This window comes from Sorex araneus, chromosome 7 (genome assembly GCF_027595985.1).
Source record: "Sorex araneus isolate mSorAra2 chromosome 7, mSorAra2.pri, whole genome shotgun sequence".
Lineage (NCBI taxonomy): Eukaryota > Metazoa > Chordata > Mammalia > Eulipotyphla > Soricidae > Sorex > Sorex araneus.
This window is the reverse complement of record NC_073308.1, coordinates 159,174-184,638: the sequence shown is the minus strand read 5'-3', so window position 1 is coordinate 184,638 and position 25,465 is coordinate 159,174.

Below are 25,465 nucleotides of genomic sequence, written 5' to 3'. Positions count from 1 at the left end.
CATGTCGGCCAGAGCGCACTGCGCATGCGTGACGGGCAGAGCGCACTGCGCATGCGTGGCCGCCAGAGCGCACTGCGCATGCGTGTTGGCCAAGGCGCACTGCGCGTGCGTGGCGACCAGAGCGCACTGCGCATTCGTGGCGGCCAAGGCGCACTGCGCATGCGTGGCGGCCAGAGCGCACTGCGCATGCGTGGCGGCCAGAGCGCACTGCGCATGCGTGGCGCCCAGCGCGCACTGCGCATGCGTGGGGGCCAGAGTGCACTGCGCATGCCTGGCGGCCAGAGCGCACTGCGCATGCGTGGCGACCAGAACGCACTGCGCATTCGTGGCGGCCAAGGCGCACTGCGCATGCGTGGCGGCCAGAGCGCACTGCACATGCATGGCGGCCAAGTCGCACTGCGCATGCGTGGGGGCAAGAGCGCACTGCGCATGCGTGTTGGCCAAGGCGCACTGCGCATGCGTGGCGGCCAGAGCGCACTGCACATGCATGGCAACCAAGGCGCACTGCGCATGCGTGGCGACCAGAGCGCACTGCGCATTCGTGGCAGCCAAGGCGCACTGCGCATGCGTGGCGGCCAGAGCGCACTGCGCATGCATGTCGGCCAAGTCGCACTGCGCATGCGTGGCAACAGAGCGCACTGCGCATTCCTGGCGGCCAAGGTGCACTGCGCATGCGTGGCGGCCAGAGCGCACTGCGCATGTATGGCGGCCAAGGCGCACTGCGCATGTGTGGCGGCCAGAGCGCACTGCGCATTCGTGGCGGCCAGAGCGCAATCCGCATGCGTGTGGGCCAGAGCGCATTGCGCAAGCGTGGCGGCCGGAGCGCACTGCGCATGCGTGGCGGCCAGAGCGCACATCTCATGCGTGGCGGCCAAGGCGCACTGCGCATGCGTGGCGACCAGAGCGAACTGCGCATTCGTGGCGGCGAAGGCGCACTGCGCATGCGTGGCGGCCAGAGCGCACTGCGCATGCATGGCGGCCAAGGTGCACTGCGCATGCGGGTCGGCAAGAGCGCACTGCGCATTCGTGCTGGCCAGAGCGCACTGCGCATGCGTGGCTGCCAGAGCGCACTACGTATTCGTGGCGGCCAGAGCGCATTGCGCATGCGTGGAAGCCAGAGCGCATTGCGCATGCGTAGCGGCCAGAGCGCATTGCGCATTCTTGGTAGCCATGACAGAGTGACCTCATATATGGTGATTGGCGGGAGCCAATAGATGAGCGCGACCTCATGTGGGGTGATTGTCGAAAGCAATAGACTACGTCAGAGGCGGGGCAACCAGGCTATATAAGTACTGCCATTACCCGGGTTGTTGTTCTTTCTCATGCGTGGGGGCCAGAGCTCACTGCGCATACCTGGCGGCCAGAGCGCACATCGCATGCGTGGCAGCCAAGGCGCACTGCGCATGCCTGGCGACCAGAGCGCACTGCGCATTCGTGGCGGCCAAGGCGCACTGCGCATGCGTGGCGGCCTGAGTGCACTGCGCATGCATGGCGGCCAAGGCGCACTGTGCATGCGTGGCGGCCAGAGCGCACTGCGCATTCGTGGCGGCCAGAGCGCATTGTGCATGCGTGGGGCAAGAGCGCACTGCGCATTCGTGGCGGTCAGAGCGCATTGCGCATGCGTGGCGGCCAGAACGCATTGCACATACTTGGTAGCCATGACAGAGTGACCTCATATGGGGTGAATGGCGGGAGCCAATAGACCATGTCAGAGGCGGGGTAAACAGGCTATATAAGGACTGCCATTACCCGGGTTGTTGTTCTATCTCATGCGTGACGGCCAGAGCGCATTTCGCATGCGTGGCGGCCATGACATAGTGACCTATATGGGGTGATTGGCGGGAGCCAATAGATGAGCACCACCTCATATGGGGTGATTGGTGAGAGCCAATAGATGAGCGCCACCTCATATGGGGACTGCCATTACCCGGGTTGTTGTTCTTTCTCATGCGTGGCGGCCAGAGCGCACATCGAATGCGTGGCGGCCAAGGCGCACTGCGCATGTATGGCGGCCAAGGCACACTGCGCATGCGTGGCGGCCAGAGCGCACTGCCTATTCGTGGCGGCCAGAGCGCATTGCGCATGTGTGGGGGCCAGAGCGCACTGCGCATTCGTGGCGGCCAGAGCGCAATCCGCATGCGTGTGGGCCAGAGCGCATTGCGCATGTTTGGCGGCCAGAGCGCACTGCGCATGCGTGGCGGCCAGAGCGCACTGCGCATGCGTGGCGGCCAGAGCGCACGTCGCATGCGTGGCGGCCAAGGCGCACTGCGCATGCGTGGCGACCAGAGCGAACTGCGCATGCGTGGCCGCCAGAGCGCACTGCGCATTCATGTCGGCCAGAGCGCACTGCGCATGCGTGGCGGCCAGAGCGCACTGCGCATTCTTGGTGGCCAGAGCGCACTGCGCATGCGTGGGGGCCAGAGCGCACTGCGCATGCGTGGGGGCCAGAGCGCATTGGGCATACTTGGTAGCCATGACAGAGTGACCTCATATGGGGTGATTGGCGGGAGCCAATAGATGAGCGCGACCTCATGTGGGGTGATTGGCGAGAGCCAATAGATCACATCAGAGTCGGGGCAACCAGGCTATATAAGGACTGCCATTACCCGGGTTGTTGTTCTTTCTCATGCGTGGCGGCCAGAGCACATTTCGCATGCGTGGTGGCCATGACAGATTGACCTATATGGGGTGATTGGCGGGCGCCAATAGATGAGCACCACCTCATATGGGGTGATTGGTGAGAGCCAATAGATGAGCGCCACCTCATATGGGGACTGCCATTACCCGGGTTGTTGTTCTTTCTCATGCGTGGCGGCCAGAGCGCACTGCGCATGCCTAGAGGCCAGAGCGCACTGCGCAAGCGTTGTGGCCAGAGCGCACTGCGCATGCGTGGGGGCCAGAGCGCACTGCGCAAGCGTTGTGGCCAGAGCGCACTGCGCATGCGTGGGGGCAAGTGCGCACTGCACATTCATGTCGGCCAGAGCGCACTGCGCATGCGTGGCGACCAGAGCGCACTGCGCATGCGTGGCGGCCAGAGCGCACTGCGCATGCGTGGCTGCCAATGCGCATTGCGCATGCGTGGATGCCAATGCGCATTGCGCATGCGTGGCTGCCAGAGCGCACTGCGCATGCGTGGCGGCCAGAGCGCACTGCGCATGCGTGGCGGCCAGAGCGCACTGCACATGCGTGGCGGTCAGAGCGCACTGCGCTTGTGTGGCGGCCAGAGCGCACTGCGCATGCGTGGGGGCCAGAGCGCATTGCGCATACGTGGTGGACATGACAGAGAGACCTCATATGGGGTGATTGGCGAGAGCCAATAGACCACGTCAGAGGCGGGGAAACCAGGCTATATAAGGACTGCCATTACCCGGGTTGTTGTTCTTTCTCATGCGTGGCGGCCAGATCGCATTGCGCATGCATGGCGCAAAGAGAGCATTGCGCATGCGTGGCGGCCAGAGCGCATTGCGCATACGTGGTGGCCGTGACAGAGAGACCTCATATGGGGTGATTGGCGCGAGCCAATAGATGAGCGCGACCTCATAGGTGTGATTGGCGAGAGCCAATAGATGACCGCCACCTCATATGGGGTGATTGGCGAGAGCCAATAGACCACGTCAGAGGCGGGGCAACCAGGCTATATAAGGACTGCCATTACCCGGGTTGTTGTTCTTTCTCATGCGTGGCGGCCAGAGCGCATTGCGCATAGGTGGCTGCCAGTGCGCATTGCGCATGCGTTGTAGCCAGAGCGCACTGCACATGCGTGGCGGTCAGAGCGCACTGCGCTTGTGTGGCGGCCAGAGCGCACTGCGCAAGCGTGGGGGCCAGAGCGCACTGCGCATGCGTGGCGGACAGAGCGCACAGCGTATGACTAGCGGCCAGAGCACACTGCGCATGCGTGGCGGCCAAAGAGCACTGCGCATGCGTGGCGGCCAGAGCGCATTGCGCATGCGTGGCGGCCAGAGCGCATTGCGCATACGTGGTGGCCATGATAGAGAGACCTCATATGGGGTGATTGGCGGGAGCCAATAGATGAGCGCGAACTCATATGGGGTGATTTGCGAGAGCCAATTGATGAGCGCCACCTCATATGGGGTGATTGGCGAGAGCCAATAGACCACGTCAGAGGCGGGGCAACCAGGCTATATAAGGACTGCCATTACCCGGGTTGTTGTTCTTTCTCATGCGTGGCGGCCAGAGCGCATTGCGCAGGCGTGGCTGCCAGTGCCCATTGCGCATGCGTGGTAGCCAGAGCGCACTGCGCATACGTGGCAGCCAGAGCGCACTGCGCATGCGTGGCGGCCAGAGCGCACTGCGCATGCGTGGCGGTCAGAGCGCACTGCGCTTGTGTGGCGGCCAGAGCGCACTGCGCATGCGTGGGGGCCAGAGCGCACTGCGCATGCGTGGCGGACAGAGCGCACTCTGCATGCGTGGCGGCCAGAGCGCACAGCGCATGCGTGGCGGCCAGATCGCACTGCGCATGCGTGGGGGCCTGACCGCACTGCGCATGCGTGGTGGCCACAGCGCACTGCGCATTCGTGGCGGCCAGAGTGCACAGCGCATGCCTGGCGGCCAGAGCACACTGCGCATGCGTGGCGGCCAAAGAGCACTGCGCATGCGTGGCGGCCAGAGCGCATTGCGCATACGTGTTGGCCATGATAGAGAGACCTCATATGGGGTGATTGGCGGGAGCCAATAGATGAGCGCGAACTCATATGGGGTGATTGGCGAGAGCCAATTGATGAGCGCCACCTCATATGGGGTGATTGGCGAGAGCCAATAGACCACGTCAGAGGCGGGGCAACCCGGCTATATAAGGACTGCCATTACCCGGGTTGTTGTTCTTTCACATGCGTGGCGGCCAGAGCGCATTGCGCATGCGTGGCTGCCAATGCGCATTGCGCATGCGTGGCAGCCAGAGCGCACTGCGCATGCGTGGCAGCCAGAGCGCACTGCGCATGCGTGGCGGCCAGAGCGCACTGCACATGCGTGGCGGTCAGAGCGCACTGCGCTTGTGTGGTGGCCAGAGCGCACTGCGCATGCGTGGGGGCCAGAGCGCACTGCGCATGCGTTGCGGACAGAGGGCACTGTGCATGCGTGGCGGCCAGAGCGCACAGCGCCTGCGTGGCGGCCAGAGCGCACTGCGCACGCGTGGCGGCCAGAGCGCATTGCGCATGCGTGGCTGCCAGTGCGCATTGCGCATGCGTGGCGGCCAGAGCGCAGTGCGCATGCGTGGCGGCCAGAGCGCACTGCGCATGCGTGGCGGCCAGAGCACACTGCGCATGCATGGCGGCCAGAGCGCATTGCACATGCGATCGGGCCAAAGCGCACTGCGCATGTGTGGGGGCCAGAGCGCACTGCGCATGCATGGCAGCCAGAGCGCACTGCGCATTCGTGGCCGCCAGAGCGCACTGCGCATGCGTGTTGGCCAAGGCGCACTGCGCATGCGTGGGGGCCAGTGCTCATTGCAAATGCGTGGCGGCGAGAGCGCACTGCGCATGCATGGCGGCCAGAGCGCATTGCGCATGCGTGGCGGCCAGAGCGCACTGCGCATGCGTGGCCGCCAGAGGACACTGCGCATGCGTGGGGGCCAGAGCGCATTGCGCATGCGTGGCGGCCAGAGCGCACTGCGCATGCCTGGTGGACAGAGCGCACTGCGCATGCGTGGCGGCCAGAGCGCACATCGCATGCGTGGCGGCCAAGGCGCACTGCGCTTGCGTGGTGAGCAGAGCGCACTGCGCATTCGTGGCGGCCAAGGCGCACCGCGCATGCGTGGCGGCCAGAGCGCACTGCGCTTGCATGTCGGCCAAGGCGCACTGCGCATGCGTGGCAGCCAGAGCGCACTACGCATTCGTGGCGGCCAGAGCGAATTGCGCATGCGTGGGGGCCAGAGCGCATTGCGCATGCGTGGCGGCCAGAGTGCATTGCGCATGCGTGGCGGCCATAGCGCATTGCGCATACTTGGTAGCCATGACAGAGTGACCTCATATGGGGTGATTGGCGGGAGCCAATAGATGAGCGCGACCTCATGTGGGGTGATTGTCGAAAGCCAATAGACCACGTCAGAGGTGGGGCAACCAGGCTATATAAGGACTGCCATTACCCGGGTTGTTGTTCTTTCTCATGCGTGGCGGCCAGAGCGCATTTCGCATGCGTGGCAGCCATGACAGAGTGAACTATATGGGGTGATTTGCGGGAGCCAATAGATGAGCACCACCTCATATGGGGTGATTGGTGAGAGCCAATAGATGAGCGCCACCTCATATGCGGACTGCCATTACCTGGGTTGTTGTTCTTTCTCATGCGTGGCGGCCAGAGCGCATTTCGCATTCGTGGTGGCCAGAGCGCATTGCGCATGCTTGGCGGCCATGACAGAGTGACCTCATATGGGGTGATTGGCGGGAGCCAATAGATGAGCACCACCTCATATGGGGTGATTGGTGAGAGCCAATAGATGAGCGCCACCACTTGTGGGGTGATTGGCGAGAGCCAATAGATCACGTCCGATGCGGGGCAACCAGGCTATATAAGGACTGCCATTACCCGGGTTGTTGTTCTTTCTCATGCGTGGCGGCCAGAGCGCATTGCGAATTGTGGCAGCCAGAGCGCATTGCGCATGCGTGGAGGCCAGAGCGCATTGTGCATGCGTGGCGGCCAGAGCGCACTGCGCAAGCATGGCGGCCAGAGTGCATTGCTCATGCGTTCGGGCCAGAGCGCATTGCGCATGCGTGGCGGACAGTGCGCACTGCGCATGCATGGCGGCCAGAGCGCATTGCGCATGTGTGGCGGCCAGAGCTCATTGCGCATGCGTGGAAGCCAGAGCACACTGCGCATGTGTGGCGGACAGAGCGCACATCGCCTGCGTGGCGGCCAAGGCGCACTGCGCTTGCGTGGCGGCCAGAGCGCACTGCGCATGCGTGGCGGCCAGAGTGCACTGCGCATGCGTGGTGGACAGAGCGCACTGCGCCTGCGTGGGGGCCAGAGCGCACTGCGCCTGCGTGGCGGCCAGAGCGCACTGCGCACGCATGGCGGCCAGAGTGCACTGCGCATGCGTGGGGGCCAGAGCGCACTGCGCATGCGTGGCGGCCAGAGCGCACTGCGCATGCGTGCCCGCCAGAGCGCACTGCTCATACGCGGTAGCCATGACAGAGTGACCTCATGTGGGGTGATTGGCGAGAGCCAATAGACCACGTCAGAGGCGGGGCAACAAGGCTATATAAGGACTGCCATTACCCGGGTTGTTGTTCTTTCTCATGCGTGGCGGCCAGAGTGCATTGCGAATTGTGGCAGCCAGAGCGCATTGCGCATGCGTGGTGGCCAGAGCGCATTGCGCATGCGTGGCGGCCAGAGAGCACTGTGCATGCATGGCGGCCAGAGCGCACTGCGCATGCGTGGCGGCCAGAGTGCACTGTGCATGAGTGGTTCCCAGAGCGCACTGCGCCTGCGTGGCGGCCAGAGCGCACTGCGCATGCGTGCGGGCCAGAGCGCAGTGCGCATGCGTAGCGGCAGAGCACACTGCGCATTTGTGGCGGCCAGAGCGCATTGCGCATGCGTGGCGGCCAGAGCGCACTGCGCATGCGTGGCGGCCAGAGCAAATTGCGCATTCGTGACGGCCAGAGCGCACTGCGCAAGCGTGGCGGCCAGAGCGCATTGCGCATGCGTGAAGGCCGGAGCGCACTGCGCATGTGTGGTGGCCAGAGAGCACTGCGCCTGTGTGTCGGCCAGAGCAGACAGCGCATACGTGGCGGCCAGAGCGCACTGCGCATGCGTGGCGGCCAGAGCGCACTGCGCATGCGTGGCGGCCAGAGAGCACTGCGCATTTGTGGCGGCCAGAGCGCATTGCGCATGCGTGGTGGCCAAGGCGCAATGCGCATGCTTGGCGACCAGAGCACACTGCGCATGCGTGTTGGCCAAGGCTCACTGCGCATGCGTGGCGACCAGAGCGCATGCGCATGCGTGTTGGCCAAGGCGCACTGCGCATGCGTGGCGGACAGAGCGCATTGCGCATGCGTGGCGGCCAGAGCGCACTGCGCATGCGTGGCGGCCATAGTGCATTGCGCATGCGTGGGGGCCAGAGCGCATTGCGCATGCGTGTCGGCCAGAGTGCATTGCGCATACGTGGCGGCCAGAGCGCATCGTGCATGCGTGGCGGCCAGAGCGCATTGCGCATACGTGGTGGCCATGACAGAGAGACCTCATATGGGGTGATTGGCGGGAGCCAATAGATGAGCGCGACCTCATGTGGGGTGATTGTCGAAAGCCAATAGACCAAGTCAGAGGAGGGGCAACCAGGCTATATAAGGACTGCCATTACCCGGGTTGTTGTTCTTTCTCATGCGTGGTGGCCAGAGCGCATTTCGCATGCGTGGCGGCCATGACAGAGTGACCTATATGGGGTGATTGGCGGGAGCCAATAGATGAGCACCACCTCATATGGGGTGATTGGTGAGAGCCAATAGATGACCGCCACCTCATATGGGGACTGCCATTACCCGGGTTGTTGTTCTTTCTCATGCATGGCGGCCAGAGCGCATTGCGCATGCGTGGCTGCCAATGCGCATTGCGCATGCGTGGCAGCCAGAGCGCACTGCGCATGCGTGGCAGCCAGAGCGCACTGCGCATGCGTGGCGGCCAGAGCGCACTGCACATGCGTGGCGGTCAGAGCGCACTGCGCTTGTGTGGTGGCCAGAGCGCACTGCGCATGCGTGGGGGCCAGAGCGCACTGCGCATGCGTTGCGGACAGAGGGCACTGTGCATGCGTGGCGGCCAGAGCGCACAGCGCCTGCGTGGCGGCCAGAGCGCACTGCGCACGCGTGGCTGCCAGAGCGCATTGCGCATGCGTGGCTGCCAGTGCGCATTGCGCATGCGTGGCGGCCAGAGCGCAGTGCGCATGCGTGGCGGCCAGAGCGCACTGCGCATGCGTGGCGGCCAGAGCACACTGCGCATGCATGGCGGCCAGAGCGCATTGCACATGCGATCGGGCCAAAGCGCACTGCGCATGCGTGGGGGCCAGAGCGCACTGCGCATGCATGGCAGCCAGAGCGCACTGCGCATTCGTGGCCGCCAGAGCGCACTGCGCATGCGTGTTGGCCAAGGCGCACTGCGCATGCGTGGGGGCCAGTGCTCATTGCAAATGCGTGGCGGCGAGAGCGCACTGCGCATGCATGGCGGCCAGAGCGCATTGCGCATGCGTGGCGGCCAGAGCGCACTGCGCATGCGTGGCCGCCAGAGGACACTGCGCATGCGTGGGGGCCAGAGCGCATTGCGCATGCGTGGCGGCCAGAGCGCACTGCGCATGCCTGGTGGACAGAGCGCACTGTGCATGCGTGGCGGCCAGAGCGCACATCGCATGCGTGGCGGCCAAGGCGCACTGCGCTTGCGTGGTGAGCAGAGCGCACTGCGCATTCGTGGCGGCCAAGGCGCACCGCGCATGCGTGGCGGCCAGAGCGCACTGCGCTTGCATGTCGGCCAAGGCGCACTGCGCATGCGTGGCAGCCAGAGCGCACTACGCATTCGTGGCGGCCAGAGCGAATTGCGCATGCGTGGGGGCCAGAGCGCATTGCGCATGCGTGGCGGCCAGAGTGCATTGCGCATGCGTGGCGGCCATAGCGCATTGCGCATACTTGGTAGCCATGACAGAGTGACCTCATATGGGGTGATTGGCGGGAGCCAATAGATGAGCGCGACCTCATGTGGGGTGATTGTCGAAAGCCAATAGACCACGTCAGAGGTGGGGCAACCAGGCTATATAAGGACTGCCATTACCCGGGTTGTTGTTCTTTCTCATGCGTGGCGGCCAGAGCGCATTTCGCATGCGTGGCAGCCATGACAGAGTGAACTATATGGGGTGATTTGCGGGAGCCAATAGATGAGCACCACCTCATATGGGGTGATTGGTGAGAGCCAATAGATGAGCGCCACCTCATATGGGGACTGCCATTACCTGGGTTGTTGTTCTTTCTCATGCGTGGCGGCCAGAGCGCATTTCGCATTCGTGGTGGCCAGAGCGCATTGCGCATGCTTGGCGGCCATGACAGAGTGACCTCATATGGGGTGATTGGCGGGAGCCAATAGATGAGCACCACCTCATATGGGGTGATTGGTGAGAGCCAATAGATGAGCGCCACCTCATGTGGGGTGATTGGCGAGAGCCAATAGATCACGTCCGATGCGGGGCAACCAGGCTATATAAGGACTGCCATTACCCGGGTTGTTGTTCTTTCTCATGCGTGGCGGCCAGAGCGCATTGCGAATTGTGGCAGCCAGAGCGCATTGCGCATGCGTGGAGGCCAGAGCGCATTGTGCATGCGTGGCGGCCAGAGCGCACTGCGCAAGCATGGCGGCCAGAGTGCATTGCTCATGCGTTCGGGCCAGAGCGCATTGCGCATGCGTGGCGGACAGTGCGCACTGCGCATGCATGGCGGCCAGAGCGCATTGCGCATGTGTGGCGGCCAGAGCTCATTGCGCATGCGTGGAAGCCAGAGCACACTGCGCATGTGTGGCGGACAGAGCGCACATCGCCTGCGTGGCGGCCAAGGCGCACTGCGCTTGCGTGGCGGCCAGAGCGCACTGCGCATGCGTGGCGGCCAGAGTGCACTGCGCATGCGTGGTGGACAGAGCGCACTGCGCCTGCGTGGGGGCCAGAGCGCACTGCGCCTGCGTGGCGGCCAGAGCGCACTGCGCATGCATGGCGGCCAGAGTGCACTGCGCATGCGTGGGGGCCAGAGCGCACTGCGAATGCGTGGCGGCCAGAGCGCACTGCGCATGCGTGACCGCCAGAGCGCACTGCTCATACGCGGTAGCCATGACAGAGTGACCTCATGTGGGGTGATTGGCGAGAGCCAATAGACCACGTCAGAGGCGGGGCAACAAGGCTATATAAGGACTGCCATTACCCGGGTTGTTGTTCTTTCTCATGCGTGGCGGCCAGAGTGCATTGCGAATTGTGGCAGCCAGAGCGCATTGCGCATGCGTGGTGGCCAGAGCGCATTGCGCATGCGTGGCGGCCAGAGAGCACTGTGCATGCATGGCGGCCAGAGCGCACTGCGCATGCGTGGCGGCCAGAGTGCACTGTGCATGAGTGGTTCCCAGAGCGCACTGCGCCTGCGTGGCGGCCAGAGCGCACTGCGCATGCGTGCGGGCCAGAGCGCAGTGCGCATGCGTAGCGGCAGAGCACACTGCGCATTTGTGGCGGCCAGAGCGCATTGCGCATGCGTGGCGGCCAGAGCGCACTGCGCATGCGTGGCGGCCAGAGCAAATTGCGCATTCGTGACGGCCAGAGCGCACTGCGCAAGCGTGGCGGCCAGAGCGCATTGCGCATGCGTGAAGGCCGGAGCGAACTGCGCATGTGTGGTGGCCAGAGAGCACTGCGCCTGTGTGTCGGCCAGAGCAGACAGCGCATACGTGGCGGCCAGAGCGCACTGCGCATGCGTGGCGGCCAGAGCGCACTGCGCATGCGTGGCGGCCAGAGAGCACTGCGCATTTGTGGCGGCCAGAGCGCATTGCGCATGCGTGGTGGCCAAGGCGCAATGCGCATGCTTGGCGACCAGAGCACACTGCGCATGCGTGTTGGCCAAGGCTCACTGCGCATGCGTGGCGACCAGAGCGCATGCGCATGCGTGTTGGCCAAGGCGCACTGCGCATGCGTGGCGGACAGAGCGCATTGCGCATGCGTGGCGGCCAGAGCGCACTGCGCATGCGTGGCGGCCATAGTGCATTGCGCATGCGTGGGGGCCAGAGCGCATTGCGCATGCGTGTCGGCCAGAGTGCATTGCGCATACGTGGCGGCCAGAGCGCATCGTGCATGCGTGGCGGCCAGAGCGCATTGCGCATACGTGGTGGCCATGACAGAGAGACCTCATATGGGGTGATTGGCGGGAGCCAATAGATGAGCGCGACCTCATGTGGGGTGATTGTCGAAAGCCAATAGACCAAGTCAGAGGAGGGGCAACCAGGCTATATAAGGACTGCCATTACCCGGGTTGTTGTTCTTTCTCATGCGTGGTGGCCAGAGCGCATTTCGCATGCGTGGCGGCCATGACAGAGTGACCTATATGGGGTGATTGGCGGGAGCCAATAGATGAGCACCACCTCATATGGGGTGATTGGTGAGAGCCAATAGATGACCGCCACCTCATATGGGGACTGCCATTACCCGGGTTGTTGTTCTTTCTCATGCATGGCGGCCAGAGCGCACTGCGCATGCCTGGCGGCCAGAGCGCACTGCGCATGCGTGGCGGCCAGAGCGCACTGCGCAAGCGTGCGGGCCGGAGCGCACTGCGCATTCATGTCGGCCAGTGCGAAATGCGCATGCGTCACGGCCAGAGCGCACTGCGCATGCGTGCCCGCCAGAGCGCACTGCGCATGCGTGTTGGCCAAGGCGCACTGCGCATGCATGGCGACCAGAGCGCACTGCGCATTCTTGGCGGCCAAGGCGCACTGCGCATGTGTGGTGGCCAGAGCGCACTGCGCATTCGTGGTGGCCAGTGCTCATTGCACATGCGTGGCGGCGAGAGTGCACTGCGCATGCATGTCGGCCAGAGCGCATTGCGCATGCGTGGCGGCCAGAGCGCACTGCGCATGCGTGGCCGCCAGAGCACACTGCGCATGCGTGGGGGCCAGAGTGCATTGCGCATGCGTGGCGGCCAGAGCGCACTGCGCATGCCTGGCAGACAGAGCGCACTGCGCATGCGTGGCGGCCAGAGCGCACATCGCATGCGTGGCGGTCAAGGCGCACTGCGCATGCGTGACGACCAGAGCGCACTGCGCATTCGTGGCGGCCAAGGCGCACAGCGCATGCGTGGCGGCCAGAGCGCACTGCGCATGCGTGGCGGCCAAGGCGCACTGCGCATGCGTGGCAGCCAGAGCGCACTACGCATTCGTGGCGGCCAGAGCGAATTGCGCATGCGTGGGGGCCAGAGCGCATTTCGCATGCGTGGCAGCCATGACAGAGTGACCTATATGGGGTGATTTGCGGGAGCCAATAGATGAGCACCACCTCATATGGGGTGATTGGTGAGAGCCAATAGATGAGCGCCACCTCATATGGGGACTGCCATTACCTGGGTTGTTGTTCTTTCTCATGCGTGGCGGCCAGAGTGCATTTCGCATTCGTGGTGGCCAGAGCGCACTGCGCATTCGTGGCGGCCAGAGCGCATTGCGCATGCGTGGAGGCCAGAGCGCATTGCGCATGCGTGGCGGCCAGAGCGCACTGCGCAAGCATGTCGGCCAGAGTGCATTGCACATGCGTTCGGGCCAGAGCGCATTGCGCATGAGTGGCGGACAGTGCGCACTGCGCATGCATGGCGGCCAGAGCGTATTGCGCATGTGTGGCGGCCACAGCTCATTGCGCATGCTTGGAAGCCAGAGCACACTGCCCATGTGTGGCGGCCAGAGCGCACTGCGCATGCGTGGAAGCCAGAGCGCATTGCGCATGCTTGGCGGCCAGAGCGCACTGCGCATGCGTGGCGCCCAGAGGGCACTGCGCATGCGTGGCTGCCAGAGCGCACTGCGCATGCGTGGCCCCAGAGCGCACTGCGCATGCGTGGCGGCCAGAGCGCATTACTCATGCGTGGCGGCCAGAGAGCATTGCGCATGCGTGGCGGCCAGATCGCATTGCGCATGCGTGATGGCCAGAGTGCATTGTGCATGCTTGGCAGCCAGAGCGCATTGCGCATACGTGGTGGCCATGACGGAGAGACATCATATGGGGTGATTGGCGAGAGCCAATAGATCACGTCCGATGCGGGGCAACCAGGCTATATAAGGACTGCCATTACCCGGGTTGTTGTTCTTTCTCATGCGTGGCGGCCAGAGCGCATTTCGCATTCGTGCTGGCCAGAGCGCATTGCGCATGCTTGGCGGCCATGACAGAGTGACCTCATATGGGGTGATTGGCGGGAGCCAATAGATGAGCACCACCTCATGTGGGGTGATTGGCGAGAGCCAATAGATCACGTCCGATGCGGGGCAACCAGGCTATATAAGGACTGCCATTACCCGGGTTGTTGTTCTTTCTCATGCGTGGCGGCCAGAGCGCATTGCGAATTGTGGCAGCCAGAGCGCATTGCGCATGCGTGGAGGCCAGAGCGCATTGCGCATGCGTGGCGGCCAGAGCGCACTGCGCAAGCATGGCGGCCAGAGTGCATTGCACATGCGTTCGGGCCAGAGCGCATTGCGCATGAGTGGCGGACAGTGCGCACTGCGCATGCATGGCGGCCAGAGCGTATTGCGCATGTGTGGCGGCCAGAGCTCATTGCGCATGCTTGGAAGCCAGAGCACACTGCCCATGTGTGGCGGCCAGAGCGCACTGCGCATGCGTGGAAGCCAGAGCGCAATGCGCATGCTTGGCGGCCAGAGCGCACTGCGCATGCGTGGCCCCAGAGCGCACTGCGCATGCGTGGCGGCCAGAGCGCATTACTCATGCGTGGCGGCCAGAGAGCATTGCGCATGCGTGGCGGCCAGAGCGCATTGCGCATGCGTGATGGCCAGAGTGCATTGTGCATGCTTGGCAGCCAGAGCGCATTGCGCATACGTGGTGGCCATGACGGAGAGACATCATATGGGGTGATAGGCGAGAGCCAATAGACCACGTCAGAGGCGGCGCAACCACGCTATATAAGGACTGCAATTACCCGGGTTGTTGTTCTTTCTCATGCGTGGTGGCCAGAGTGCATTTCGCATGCGTGGCGGCCATGACAGAGTGACCTATATGGGGTGATTGGCGGGAGCCAATAGATGAGCGCGACCTCATATGGGGTGATAGGCGAGAGCCAATTGATGAGCGCCACCTCATATGGGGTGATTGGCGAGAGCCAATAGAGCACGTCAGAGGCGGGGCAACCAGGCTATATAAGAACTGCCATTACCCGGGTTGTTTTTCTTTCTCATGCGTGGTTGCCAGAGAGAATTGCGCATGAGTGGCGGCCAGAGCGCATTGCGAATGCGTGGCGGCCAGAGTGCACTGCGCATGCGTGGCGTCCAGAGCGAAATGCGCATGCGTGGCAGCCAGAGCTCATTGCGCATGCGTGGCGGCCAGAGCGCATTGCGCATGTGTGGCGGCCAGAGCTCATTGCGCATGCATGGCGGCCAGAGCGCATTGCGCATGCGTGGCGGACAGAGCGCACTGCGCATGCTTGGGGGCCAGAGCGCACTGCGCATGCGTGGAGGCCAGAGCGCACTGCGCCTGTGTGGCGGCCAGAGCGCACTGCGCATGCATGGCGGCCAGAGTGCACCTCGCATCCGTGGGGGCCAGAGCGCACTGCGCATGCGTGGCGGCCAGAGCGCACTGCGCATGCGTGCCCGCCAGAGCGCACTGCTCATACGTGGTAGCCATGACAGAGTGACCTCATGTGGGGTGATTGGCGAGAGCCAATAGACCACGTCAGAGGTGGGGCAACCAGGCTATATAAGGACTGCCATTACCTTTGTTGTTGTTCTTTCTCATGCGTGGCGGCCAGAGCGCATTGCGAATTGTGGCAGCCAGAGCGCATTGCGCATGCGTGGCGCCCAGAGCGCATTGCGAATGCGTGGCGGCCAGAGCGCACTGCGCATGCGTGGCGGCCAGAGCGCATTGCGCATTCGTGACGGCCAGAGCGCACTGCGCAAGCGTGTCGGCCAGAGCGCATTGCACATGCGTGAAGGCCTGAGCGCACTGCGCATGCGTGGCGGCCAGAGAGCACTGCGCCTGCGTGTCGGCCAGAGCAGACAGCGCATACGTGGCGGCCAGAGCGCACTGCGCATGCGTGGCGGCCAGAGAGCACTGCTCATGCGTGTTGGCCAAGGCGCACTGCGCATGCGTGGGGACCAGAGCGCACTGCGCATTCGTGGCGGCCAAGGCGCACTGCGCATGCGTGGTGGCCAAGGTGCACTGCGCAGGCGTGGCGACCACAGCGTACTGTGCATGCGTGTTGGCCAAGGCGCACTGCACATGCGTGGCGACCAGAGCGCTTGCGCATGCGTGTTGGCCAAGGCGCACTGCGCATGCGTGGGGGCCAGAGCGCATTTCGCATGCGTGGCGGCCAGAGCGCACTGCGCATGCGTGGCGGCCAGAGCGCATTGCGCATTCGTGACGGCCAGAGCGCACTGCGCAAGCGTGGCGGCCAGAGCGCATTGCGCATGCGTGTAGACCGGAGCGCACTGCGCATGCGTGGCGGCCAGAGAGCACTGCGCATGCGTGTCGGCCAGAGCAGACAGCGCATACGTGGCGGCCAGAACGCACTGCGCATGCGTGGCGGCCAGAGAGCACTGCTCATGCGTGTTGGCCAAGGCGCACTGCGCATGCGTGGGGACCAGAGCACACTGCGCATTCGTGGCGGCCAATGCGCACTGCGCATGCGTGGTGGCCAAGGCGCACTGCGCATGCGTGGCGACCAGAGCACACTGCGCATGCGTGTTGGCCAAGGCGCACTGCGCATGCGTGGCGACCAGAGCGCATGCGCATGCGTGTTGGCCAAGGTGTACTGCGCATGCGTAGCGGCCAGAGCGCACTGCGCATGCATGGCGGCCAGAGCGCACTGCGCATGCGTGGCGGCCAGAGCGCACTGCGCATGCGTGGCGGCCAGAGCGAATTGCGAATTGTGGCAGCCAGAGCGCATTTCTAATGCGTGGAGGCCAGAGCGCATTGCGCATGCGTGGCGGCCAGAGCGCACTGTGCATGCATGGCGGCCAGAGCGCACTGCGCATGCGTGGCGGCCAGAGCGCACTGTGCATGAGTGGCTCCCAGAGCGCACTGCGGATGCGTGGCGGCCAGAGCGCACTGCGCATGCATGCGGGCCAGAGCGCAGTGCGCATGCGTGGCGGCAGAGCACACTGCGCATTCGTGGCGGCCAGAGCGCATTGCGCATGCGTGGCGGCCAGAGCGCACTGCGCATGCGTGGCGGCCAGAGCGCATTGCGCATTCGTGACGGCCAGAGCGCACTCCGCAAGCGTGGCGGCCAGAGCGCATTGCGCATGCGTGAAGGCCGGAGCGCACTGCGCATACGTGGCGGCCAGAGCGCACTGCGCATGCGTGGCGGCCAAGGCGCACTGCGCATGCGTGGCAGCCATGACAGAGTGACCTCATATGGGGTGATTGGCGGGAGCCAATAGATGAGCGCGACCTCATGTGGGGTTATTGTCGAAAGCCAATAGACCACGTCAGAGGTGGGGCAACCAGGCTATATAAGGACTGCCATTACCCGGGTTGTTGTTCTTTCTCATGCCTGGCGGCCAGTGCGCATTTCGCATGCGTGGCAGCCATGACAGAGTTACCTATATGGGGTGATTTGCGGGAGCCAATAGATGAGCACCACCTCATATGGGGTGATTGGTGAGAGCCAATATATGAGCGCCACCTCATATGGGGACTGCCATTACCTGGGTTGTTGTTCTTTCTCATGCGTGGCGGCCAGAGCGCATTTCGCATTCGTGGTGGCCAGAGCGCATTGCGCATGCTTGGCGGCCATGACAGAGTGACCTCATATGGGGTGATTGGCGGGAGCCAATAGATGAGCACCACCTCATATGGGGTGATTGGTGAGAGCCAATAGATGAGCGCCACCTAATGTGGGGTGATCGGCGAGAGCCAATAGATCACGTCCGATGCGGGGCAACCAGGATATATAAGGACTGCCATTACCCGGGTTGTTGTTCTTTCTCATGCGTGGCGGCCAGAGCGCATTGCGAATTGTGGCAGCCAGAGCGCATTGCGCATGCGTGGAGGCCAGAGCGCATTGCGCATGCGTGGCGGCCAGAGCGCACTTCGCAAGCATGGCGGCCAGAGTGCATTGCTCATGCGATCGGGCCAGAGCGCATTGCGCATGCGTGGCGGACAGTGCGCACTGCGCATGCATGGCGGCCAGAGCGCATTGCGCATGTGTGGCGGTCAGAGCTCATTGCGCATGCGTGGAAGCCAGAGCACACTGCGCATGTGTGGCGGCCAGAGCGCACTGCGCATGCGTGGAAGCCAGAGCGCATTGCGCATGCTTGGCGGCCAGAGCGAACTGCGAATGCGTGGCGCCCAGAGCGCATTGCGCATGCGTGGCGGCCAGAGCGCATTGCGCATGCGTGATGGCCAGAGCGCATTGTGCATGCTTGGCAGCCAGAGCGCATTGCGCATACGTGGTGGCCATGACAGAGAGACATCATATGGGGTGATTGACGAGAGCCAATAGACCACTCAGAGGCGGGGCAACCAGGCTATATAAGGACTGCCATTACCCGGGTTGTTGTTCTTTCTCATGCGTGGTGGCCAGAGTGCATTTCGCATGCGTGGCGGCCATGACAGAGTGACCTATATGGGGTGATTGGCGGGAGCCAATAGATGAGCGCGACCTCATATGGGGTGATAGGCGAGAGCCAATTGATGAGCGCCACCTCATATGGGGTGATTGGCGAGAGCCAATAGTGCACGTCAGAGGCGGGGCAACCAGGCTATATAAGAACTGCCATTACCCGGGTTGTTGTTCTTTCTCATGCGTGGTTGCCAGAGAGAATTGCGCATGAGTGGCGGCCAGAGCGCATTGCGAATGCGTGGCGGCCAGAGTGCACTGCGCATGCGTGGCGTCCAGAGCGAATTGCGCATGCGTGGCAGCCAGAGCTCATTGCGCATGCGTGGGGGCCAGAGCGCACTGCGCCTGCGTGGCGGCCAGAGCGCACTGCGCATGCATGGCGGCCAGAGTGCACTGCGCATGCGTGGCGGACAGAGCGCACTGCGCATGCGTGGGGGCCAGAGCGCACTGCGCCTGCGTGGCGGCCAGAGCGCACTGCGCATGCATGGCGGCCAGAGTGCACTGCGCATATGTGGCGGCCAAGGCGCACTGCGCATGCGTGACGACCAGAGCGCACTCCGCATTCGTGGCGGCCAAGGCGCACAGCGCATGCGTGCCGGCCAGAGCGCACTGCACATGCGTGGCGGCCAAGGCACACTGCGCCTGCGTGGCAGCCAGAGCGCACTACGCATTCGTGGCGGCCAGAGCGAATTGCGCATGCGTGGGGGCCAGAGCGCATTTCGCATGCGTGGCAGCCATGACAGAGTGACCAATATGGGGTGATTTGCGGGAGCCAATAGATGAGCACCACCTCATATGGGGTGATTGGTGAGAGCCAATAGATGAGCGCCACCTCATATGGGGACTGCCATTACCTGGGTTGTTGTTCTTTCTCATGCGTGGCGGCCAGAGCGCATTTCGCATTCGTGCTGGCCAGAGCGCATTGCCCATGCTTGGCGGCCATGACAGAGTGACCTCATATGGGGTGATTGGCGGGAGCCAATAGATGAGCACCACCTCATGTGGGGTGATTGGCGAGAGCCAATAGATCACGTCCGATGCGGGGCAACCAGGCTATATAAGGACTGCCATTACCCGGGTTGTTGTTCTTTCTCATGCGTGGCGGCCAGAGCGCATTGAGAATTGTGGCAGCCAGAGCGCATTGCGCATGCGTGGAGGCCAGAGCGCATTGCGCATGCGTGGCGGCCAGAGCGCACTGCGCAAGCATGGCGGCCAGAGTGCATTGCTCATGCGTTCGGGCCAGAGCGCATTGCGCATGAGTGGCGGACAGTGCGCACTGCGCATGCATGGCGGCCAGAGCGCATTGCGCATGTGTGGCGGCCAGAGCTCATTGCGCATGCTTGGAAGCCAGAGCACACTGCCCATGTGTGGCGGCCAGAGCGCACTGCGCATGCTTGGAAGCCAGAGCGCATTGCGCATGCTTGGCGGCCAGAGCGCACTGTGCATGCGTGGCGCCCAGAGGGCACTGCGCATGCGTGGCGTTCAGAGCGAAATGCGCATGCGTGGCAGCCAGAGCTCATTGCGCATGCGTGGCGACCAGAGCGCATTGCGCATGTGTGGCGGCCAGAGCTCATTGCGTATGCATGGCGGCCAGAGCGCATTGCGCATGCGTGGCGGACAGAGCGCACTGCGCATGCGTGGGGGCCAGAGCGCACTGCGCATGCGTGGGGGCCAGAGCGCTCTGCGCCTGTGTGGCGGCCAGAGCGCACTGCGCATGCATGGCGGCCAGAGTGCACCTCGCATCCGTGGGGGCCAGAGCGCACTGCGCATGCGTGGCGGCCAGAGCGCACTGCGCATGCGTGCCCGCCAGAGCGCACTGCTAATACGTGGTAGCCATGACAGAGTGACCTCATGTGGGGTGATTGGCGAGAGCCAATAGACCACGTCAGAGGTGGGGCAACCAGGCTATATAAGGACTGCCATTACCTTGGTTGTTGTTCTTTCTCATGCGTGGCGGCCAGAGCGCATTGCGTATTGTGGCAGCCAGAGCGCATTGCGCATGCCTGGAGGCCAGAGCGCATTGCGCATGCGTGGCGGCCAGCGCGCACTGCGCATGCGTGGCGGCCAGAGCGCATTGCGCATTCGTGACGGCCAGAGCGCACTGCGCAAGCGTCTCGGCCAGAGCGCATTGCGCATGCGTGAAGGCCGGAGCGCACTGCGCATGCGTGGCGGCCAGAGAGCACTGCGCCTGCGTGTCGGCCAGAGCAGACAGCGCATACGTGGCGGCCAGAGCGCACTGCGCATGCGTGGCGGCCAGAGAGCACTGCTCATGCGTGTTGGCCAAGGCGCACTGCGCATGCGTGGGGACCAGAGCGCACTGCGCATTCGTGGCGGCCAAGGCGCACTGCGCATGCGTGGTGGCCAAGGTGCACTGCGCATGCGTGGCGACCACAGCGCACTGTGCATGCGTGTTGGCCAAGGCGCATTGCGCATGCGTGGCGACCAGAGCGCTTGCGCATGCGTGTTGGCCAAGGCGCACTGCGCATGCGTGGCGGCCAGAGCGCATTTCACATGCGTGGCGGCCAGAGCGCACTGCGCATGCGTGGCGGCCAGAGCGCATTGCGCATTCGTGACGGCCAGAGCGCACTGCGCAAGCGTGGCGGCCAGAGCGCGTTGCGCATGCGTGTAGACCGGAGCGCACTGCGCATGCGTGGCGGCCAGAGAGCACTGCGCATGCGTGTCGGCCAGAGCAGACAGCGCATACGTGGCGGCCAGAGCGCACTGCGCATGCGTGGCGGCCAGAGAGCACTGCTCATGCGTGTTGGCCAAGGCGCACTGCGAATGCGTGGGGACCAGAGCACACTGCGCATTCGTGGCGGCCAATGCGCACTTCGCATGCGTGGTTGCCAAGGCGCACTGCGCATGCGTGGCGACAAGAGCGCACTGCGCATGCGTGTTGGCCAAGGCGCACTGCGCATCGTGGCGACCAGAGCGCATGCGCATGCGTGTTGGCCAAGGTGTACTGCGCATGCGTGGCGGCCAGAGCGCACTGCGCATGCATGGCGGCCAGAGCGCACTGCGCATGCGTGGCGGCCAGAGCGCACTGCGCATGCGTGGCGGCCAAGGCGCACTGCGCATGCGTGGCAGCCAGAGCGCACTACGCATTCGTGGCGGCCAGAGCGAATTGCGAATTGTGGCAGTTAGAGCGCATTTCGCATGCGTGGAGGCCAGAGCGCATTGCGCATGCGTGGCGGCCAGAGCGCACTGTGCATGCATGGCGGCCAGAGCGCACTGCGCATGCGTGGCGGCCAGAGCGCACTGTGCATGAGTGGCTCCCAGAGCGCACTGCGCATGCGTGGCGGCCAGAGCGCACTGCGCATGCGTGCGGGCCAGAGTGCAGTGCGCATGCGAGGCGGCCAGAGAGCACTGCAAATTCGTGGCGGCCAGAGCGCACTGCGCATGCGTCGGTGCCAGAGCGCATTGCGCATGCATGGCGGCCAGAGCGCACTGTGCATGCGTAGCGCCCATAGCGCACTGCGCATGCGTGGTGGCCAGAGCGCATTGCGCATGCGTGGCGGCCAGAGAGTATTGCGCATGCGTGGCGGCCAGAGCGCACTGCGCATCCGTGGAGCCCAGAGCGCACTGCGCATGCGTTTCGGCCAGAGCGCACTGCACATGCGTGGTGGCCAGAGCGCACTTCGCATGCGTGGAGGCCAGAGAGCATTGCGCATGCGTGGCGGCCAGAGCGCATTGCCCATGCTTCGCGGCCGGAGCGCATTGCCCATGCTTCGCGGCCGGAGCGCATTGCACATACGTGGTGGACATGACAGAGAGACCTCATATGGGGTGATTGGCGAGAGCCAATAGATGAGCGCCACCTCATATGGGGTGATTGGCGAGAGCAAATAGACCACGTCAGAGGCGGGGCAACCAGGGTATATAAGGACTGCCATTACCCGGGTTGTTGTTCTTTCTCATGCGTGGCGGCCAGAGCGCATTGCGCATGCGTGGCTACCAGTGCGCATTGCGCATGCGTGGCAGCCAGAGCACACTGCACATTCGTGGCAGCCAGAGCGCACTGCGCATGCGTGGCGGCCAGATCGCACTGCACATGCGTGGCGGTCAGAGCGCACTGCGCTTTTGTGGCGGCCAGAGCGCACTGCGCATGCGTGGGGGCCAGAGCGTACTGCGCATGCGTGGCGGACAGAGCGCACTGTGCATGCGTGGCGGCCAGAGCGCACAGCGCATGCGTGGCTTCCAGAGCGCACTGCGCATGCGTGGGGGCCTCACCGCACTGCGCATGCGTGGTGGCCACAGCGCACTGCGCATGTGTGGCGGCCAGAGCGCACAGCGCATGCGTGGCGGCCAGAGCACACTGCGCATGCGTCGCGGCCAAAGAGCACTGCGCATGCGTGGCGGCCAGAGCGCATTGCGCATGCGTGGCGGCCAGAGCGCATTGCGCATACGTGGTGGCCATGATAGAGAGACCTCATATGGGGTGATTGGCGGGAGCCAATAGATGAGCGCGAACTCATATGGGGTGATTGGCGAGAGCCAATTGATGAGCGCCACCTCATATGGGGTGATTGGCGAGAGCCAATAGACCACTTCAGAGGCGCGGCAACCAGGCTATATAAGGACTGCCATTACCTGGGTTGTTGTTCTTTCTCATGCGTGGCGGCCAGAGCGCATTGTGCATGCGTGGCTGCCAGTGCGCATTGCGCATGTGTGGCAGCCAGAGCGCACTGCGCATGCGTGGCAGCCAGAGCGCATTGCGCATGCGTGGCGGCCAGAGCGCACTGCGCATGCGTGGCGGCCAGAGCAAACAGCGCATGCGTGGTGTCCAGAGCGCACTGCGCTTGCGTGGCAGCCAGAGCGCACTGCGCATGCATGGCGGCCAGAGCGCACTGCGCATGAGTGGCGGCCAGAGCGCACTGCGCATGCGTGGCGGCCAAGGCGCACTGTGCATGCGTGGCAGCCAGAGCGCACTACGCATTCGTGGCGGCCAGAGCGAATTGCGAATTGTGGCAGTTAGAGCGCATTTCGCATGCGTGGAGGCCAGAGCGCATTGCGCATGCGTGGCGGCCAGAGCGCACTGTGCATGCATGGCGGCCAGAGCGCACTGCGCATGCGTGGCGGCCAGAGCGCACTGTGCATGAGTGGCTCCCAGAGCGCACTGCGCATGCGTGGCGGCCAGAGCGCACTGCGCATGCGTGCGGGCCAGAGCGCAGTGCGCATGCGAGGCGGCCAGAGAGCACTGCAAATTCGTGGCGGCCAGAGCGCACTGCGCATGCGTCGGTGCCAGAGCGCATTGCGCATGCATGGCGGCCAGAGCGCACTATGCATGCGTAGCGCCCATAGCGCACTGCGCATGCGTGGTGGCCAGAGCGCATTGCGCATGCGTGGCGGCCAGAGAGTATTGCGCATGCGTGGCGGCCAGAGCGCACTGCGCATCCGTGGAGCCCAGAGCGCACTGCGCATGCGTTTCGGCCAGAGCGCACTGCACATGCGTGGTGGCCAGAGCGCACTTCGCATGCGTGGAGGCCAGAGAGCATTGCGCATGCGTGGCGGCCAGAGCGCATTGCCCATGCTTCGCGGCCGGAGCGCATTGCCCATGCTTCGCGGCCGGAGCGCATTGCACATACGTGGTGGACATGACAGAGAGACCTCATATGGGGTGATTGGCGAGAGCCAATAGATGAGCGCCACCTCATATGGGGTGATTGGCGAGAGCAAATAGACCACGTCAGAGGCGGGGCAACCAGGGTATATAAGGACTGCCATTACCCGGGTTGTTGTTCTTTCTCATGCGTGGCGGCCAGAGCGCATTGCGCATGCGTGGCTACCAGTGCGCATTGCGCATGCGTGGCAGCCAGAGCACACTGCGCATTCGTGGCAGCCAGAGCGCACTGGGCATGCGTGGCGGCCAGATCGCACTGCACATGCGTGGCGGTCAGAGCGCACTGCGCTTTTGTGGCGGCCAGAGCGCACTGCGCATGCGTGGGGGCCAGAGCGTACTGCGCATGCGTGGCGGACAGAGCGCACTGTGCATGCGTGGCGGCCAGAGCGCACAGCGCATGCGTGGCTTCCAGAGCGCACTGCGCATGCGTGGGGGCCTCACCGCACTGCGCATGCGTGGTGGCCACAGCGCACTGCGCATGTGTGGCGGCCAGAGCGCACAGCGCATGCGTGGCGGCCAGAGCTCACTGCGCATGCGTGGCGGCCAAAGAGCACTGCGCATGTGTGGCGGCCAGAGCGCATTGCGCATGCGTGGCGGCCAGAGCGCATTGCGCATACGTGGTGGCCATGATAGAGAGACCTCATATGGGGTGATTGGCGGGAGCCAATAGATGAGCGCGAACTCATATGGGGTGATTGGCGAGAGCCAATTGATGAGCGCCACCTCATATGGGGTGATTGGCGAGAGCCAATAGACCACTTCAGAGGCGCGGCAACCAGGCTATATAAGGACTGCCATTACCTGGGTTGTTGTTCTTTCTCATGCGTGGCGGCCAGAGCGCATTGCGCATGCGTGGCTGCCAGTGCGCATTGCGCATGTGTGGCAGCCAGAGCGCACTGCGCATGCGTGGCAGCAAGAGCGCATTGCGCATGCGTGGCGGCTAGAGCGCACTGCGCATGCGTGGCGGCCAGAGCAAACAGCGCATGCGTGGTGTCCAGAGCGCACTGCGCTTGCGTGGCGGCCAGAGCGCACTGTGCATGAGAGGCCTCCAGAGCACATTGCGCACCGTGGGGGCCAGAGCGCATTGCGCATGCGTGGCGGCCAGAGCGCACTGCGCATGCCTGGCGGCAAGAGCGCACTGCGCATGCGTGGCGGCCAGAGCGCACATCGCATGCGTGGCGGCCAAGGCGCACTGCGCATGCGTGTCGAGCAGAGCGCACTGCGCATTCGTGGCGGCGAAGGCGCACTGCGCATGCGTGGCGGCCAGAGCGCACTGCGCATGCATCGTGGCCAAGGCGCACTGCGCATGCGTGTCGGCAAGAGCGCACTGCGCATTCGTGGCGGCCAGGACGCATTGCGCATGCGTGGGGGCCAGAGCGCATTGCGCATACCTGGTAGCCATGACAGAGTGACCTCATATGGGGTGATTGGCGGGAGCCAATAGATGAGCGCGACCTCATGTGGGGTGATTGTCGAAAGCCAATAGACCACGTCAGAGGCGGGGCAACCAGGCTTTATAAGGACTGCCATTACCCGGGTTGTTGTTCTTTCTCATGCGTGGCGGCCAGAGCGCATTGCG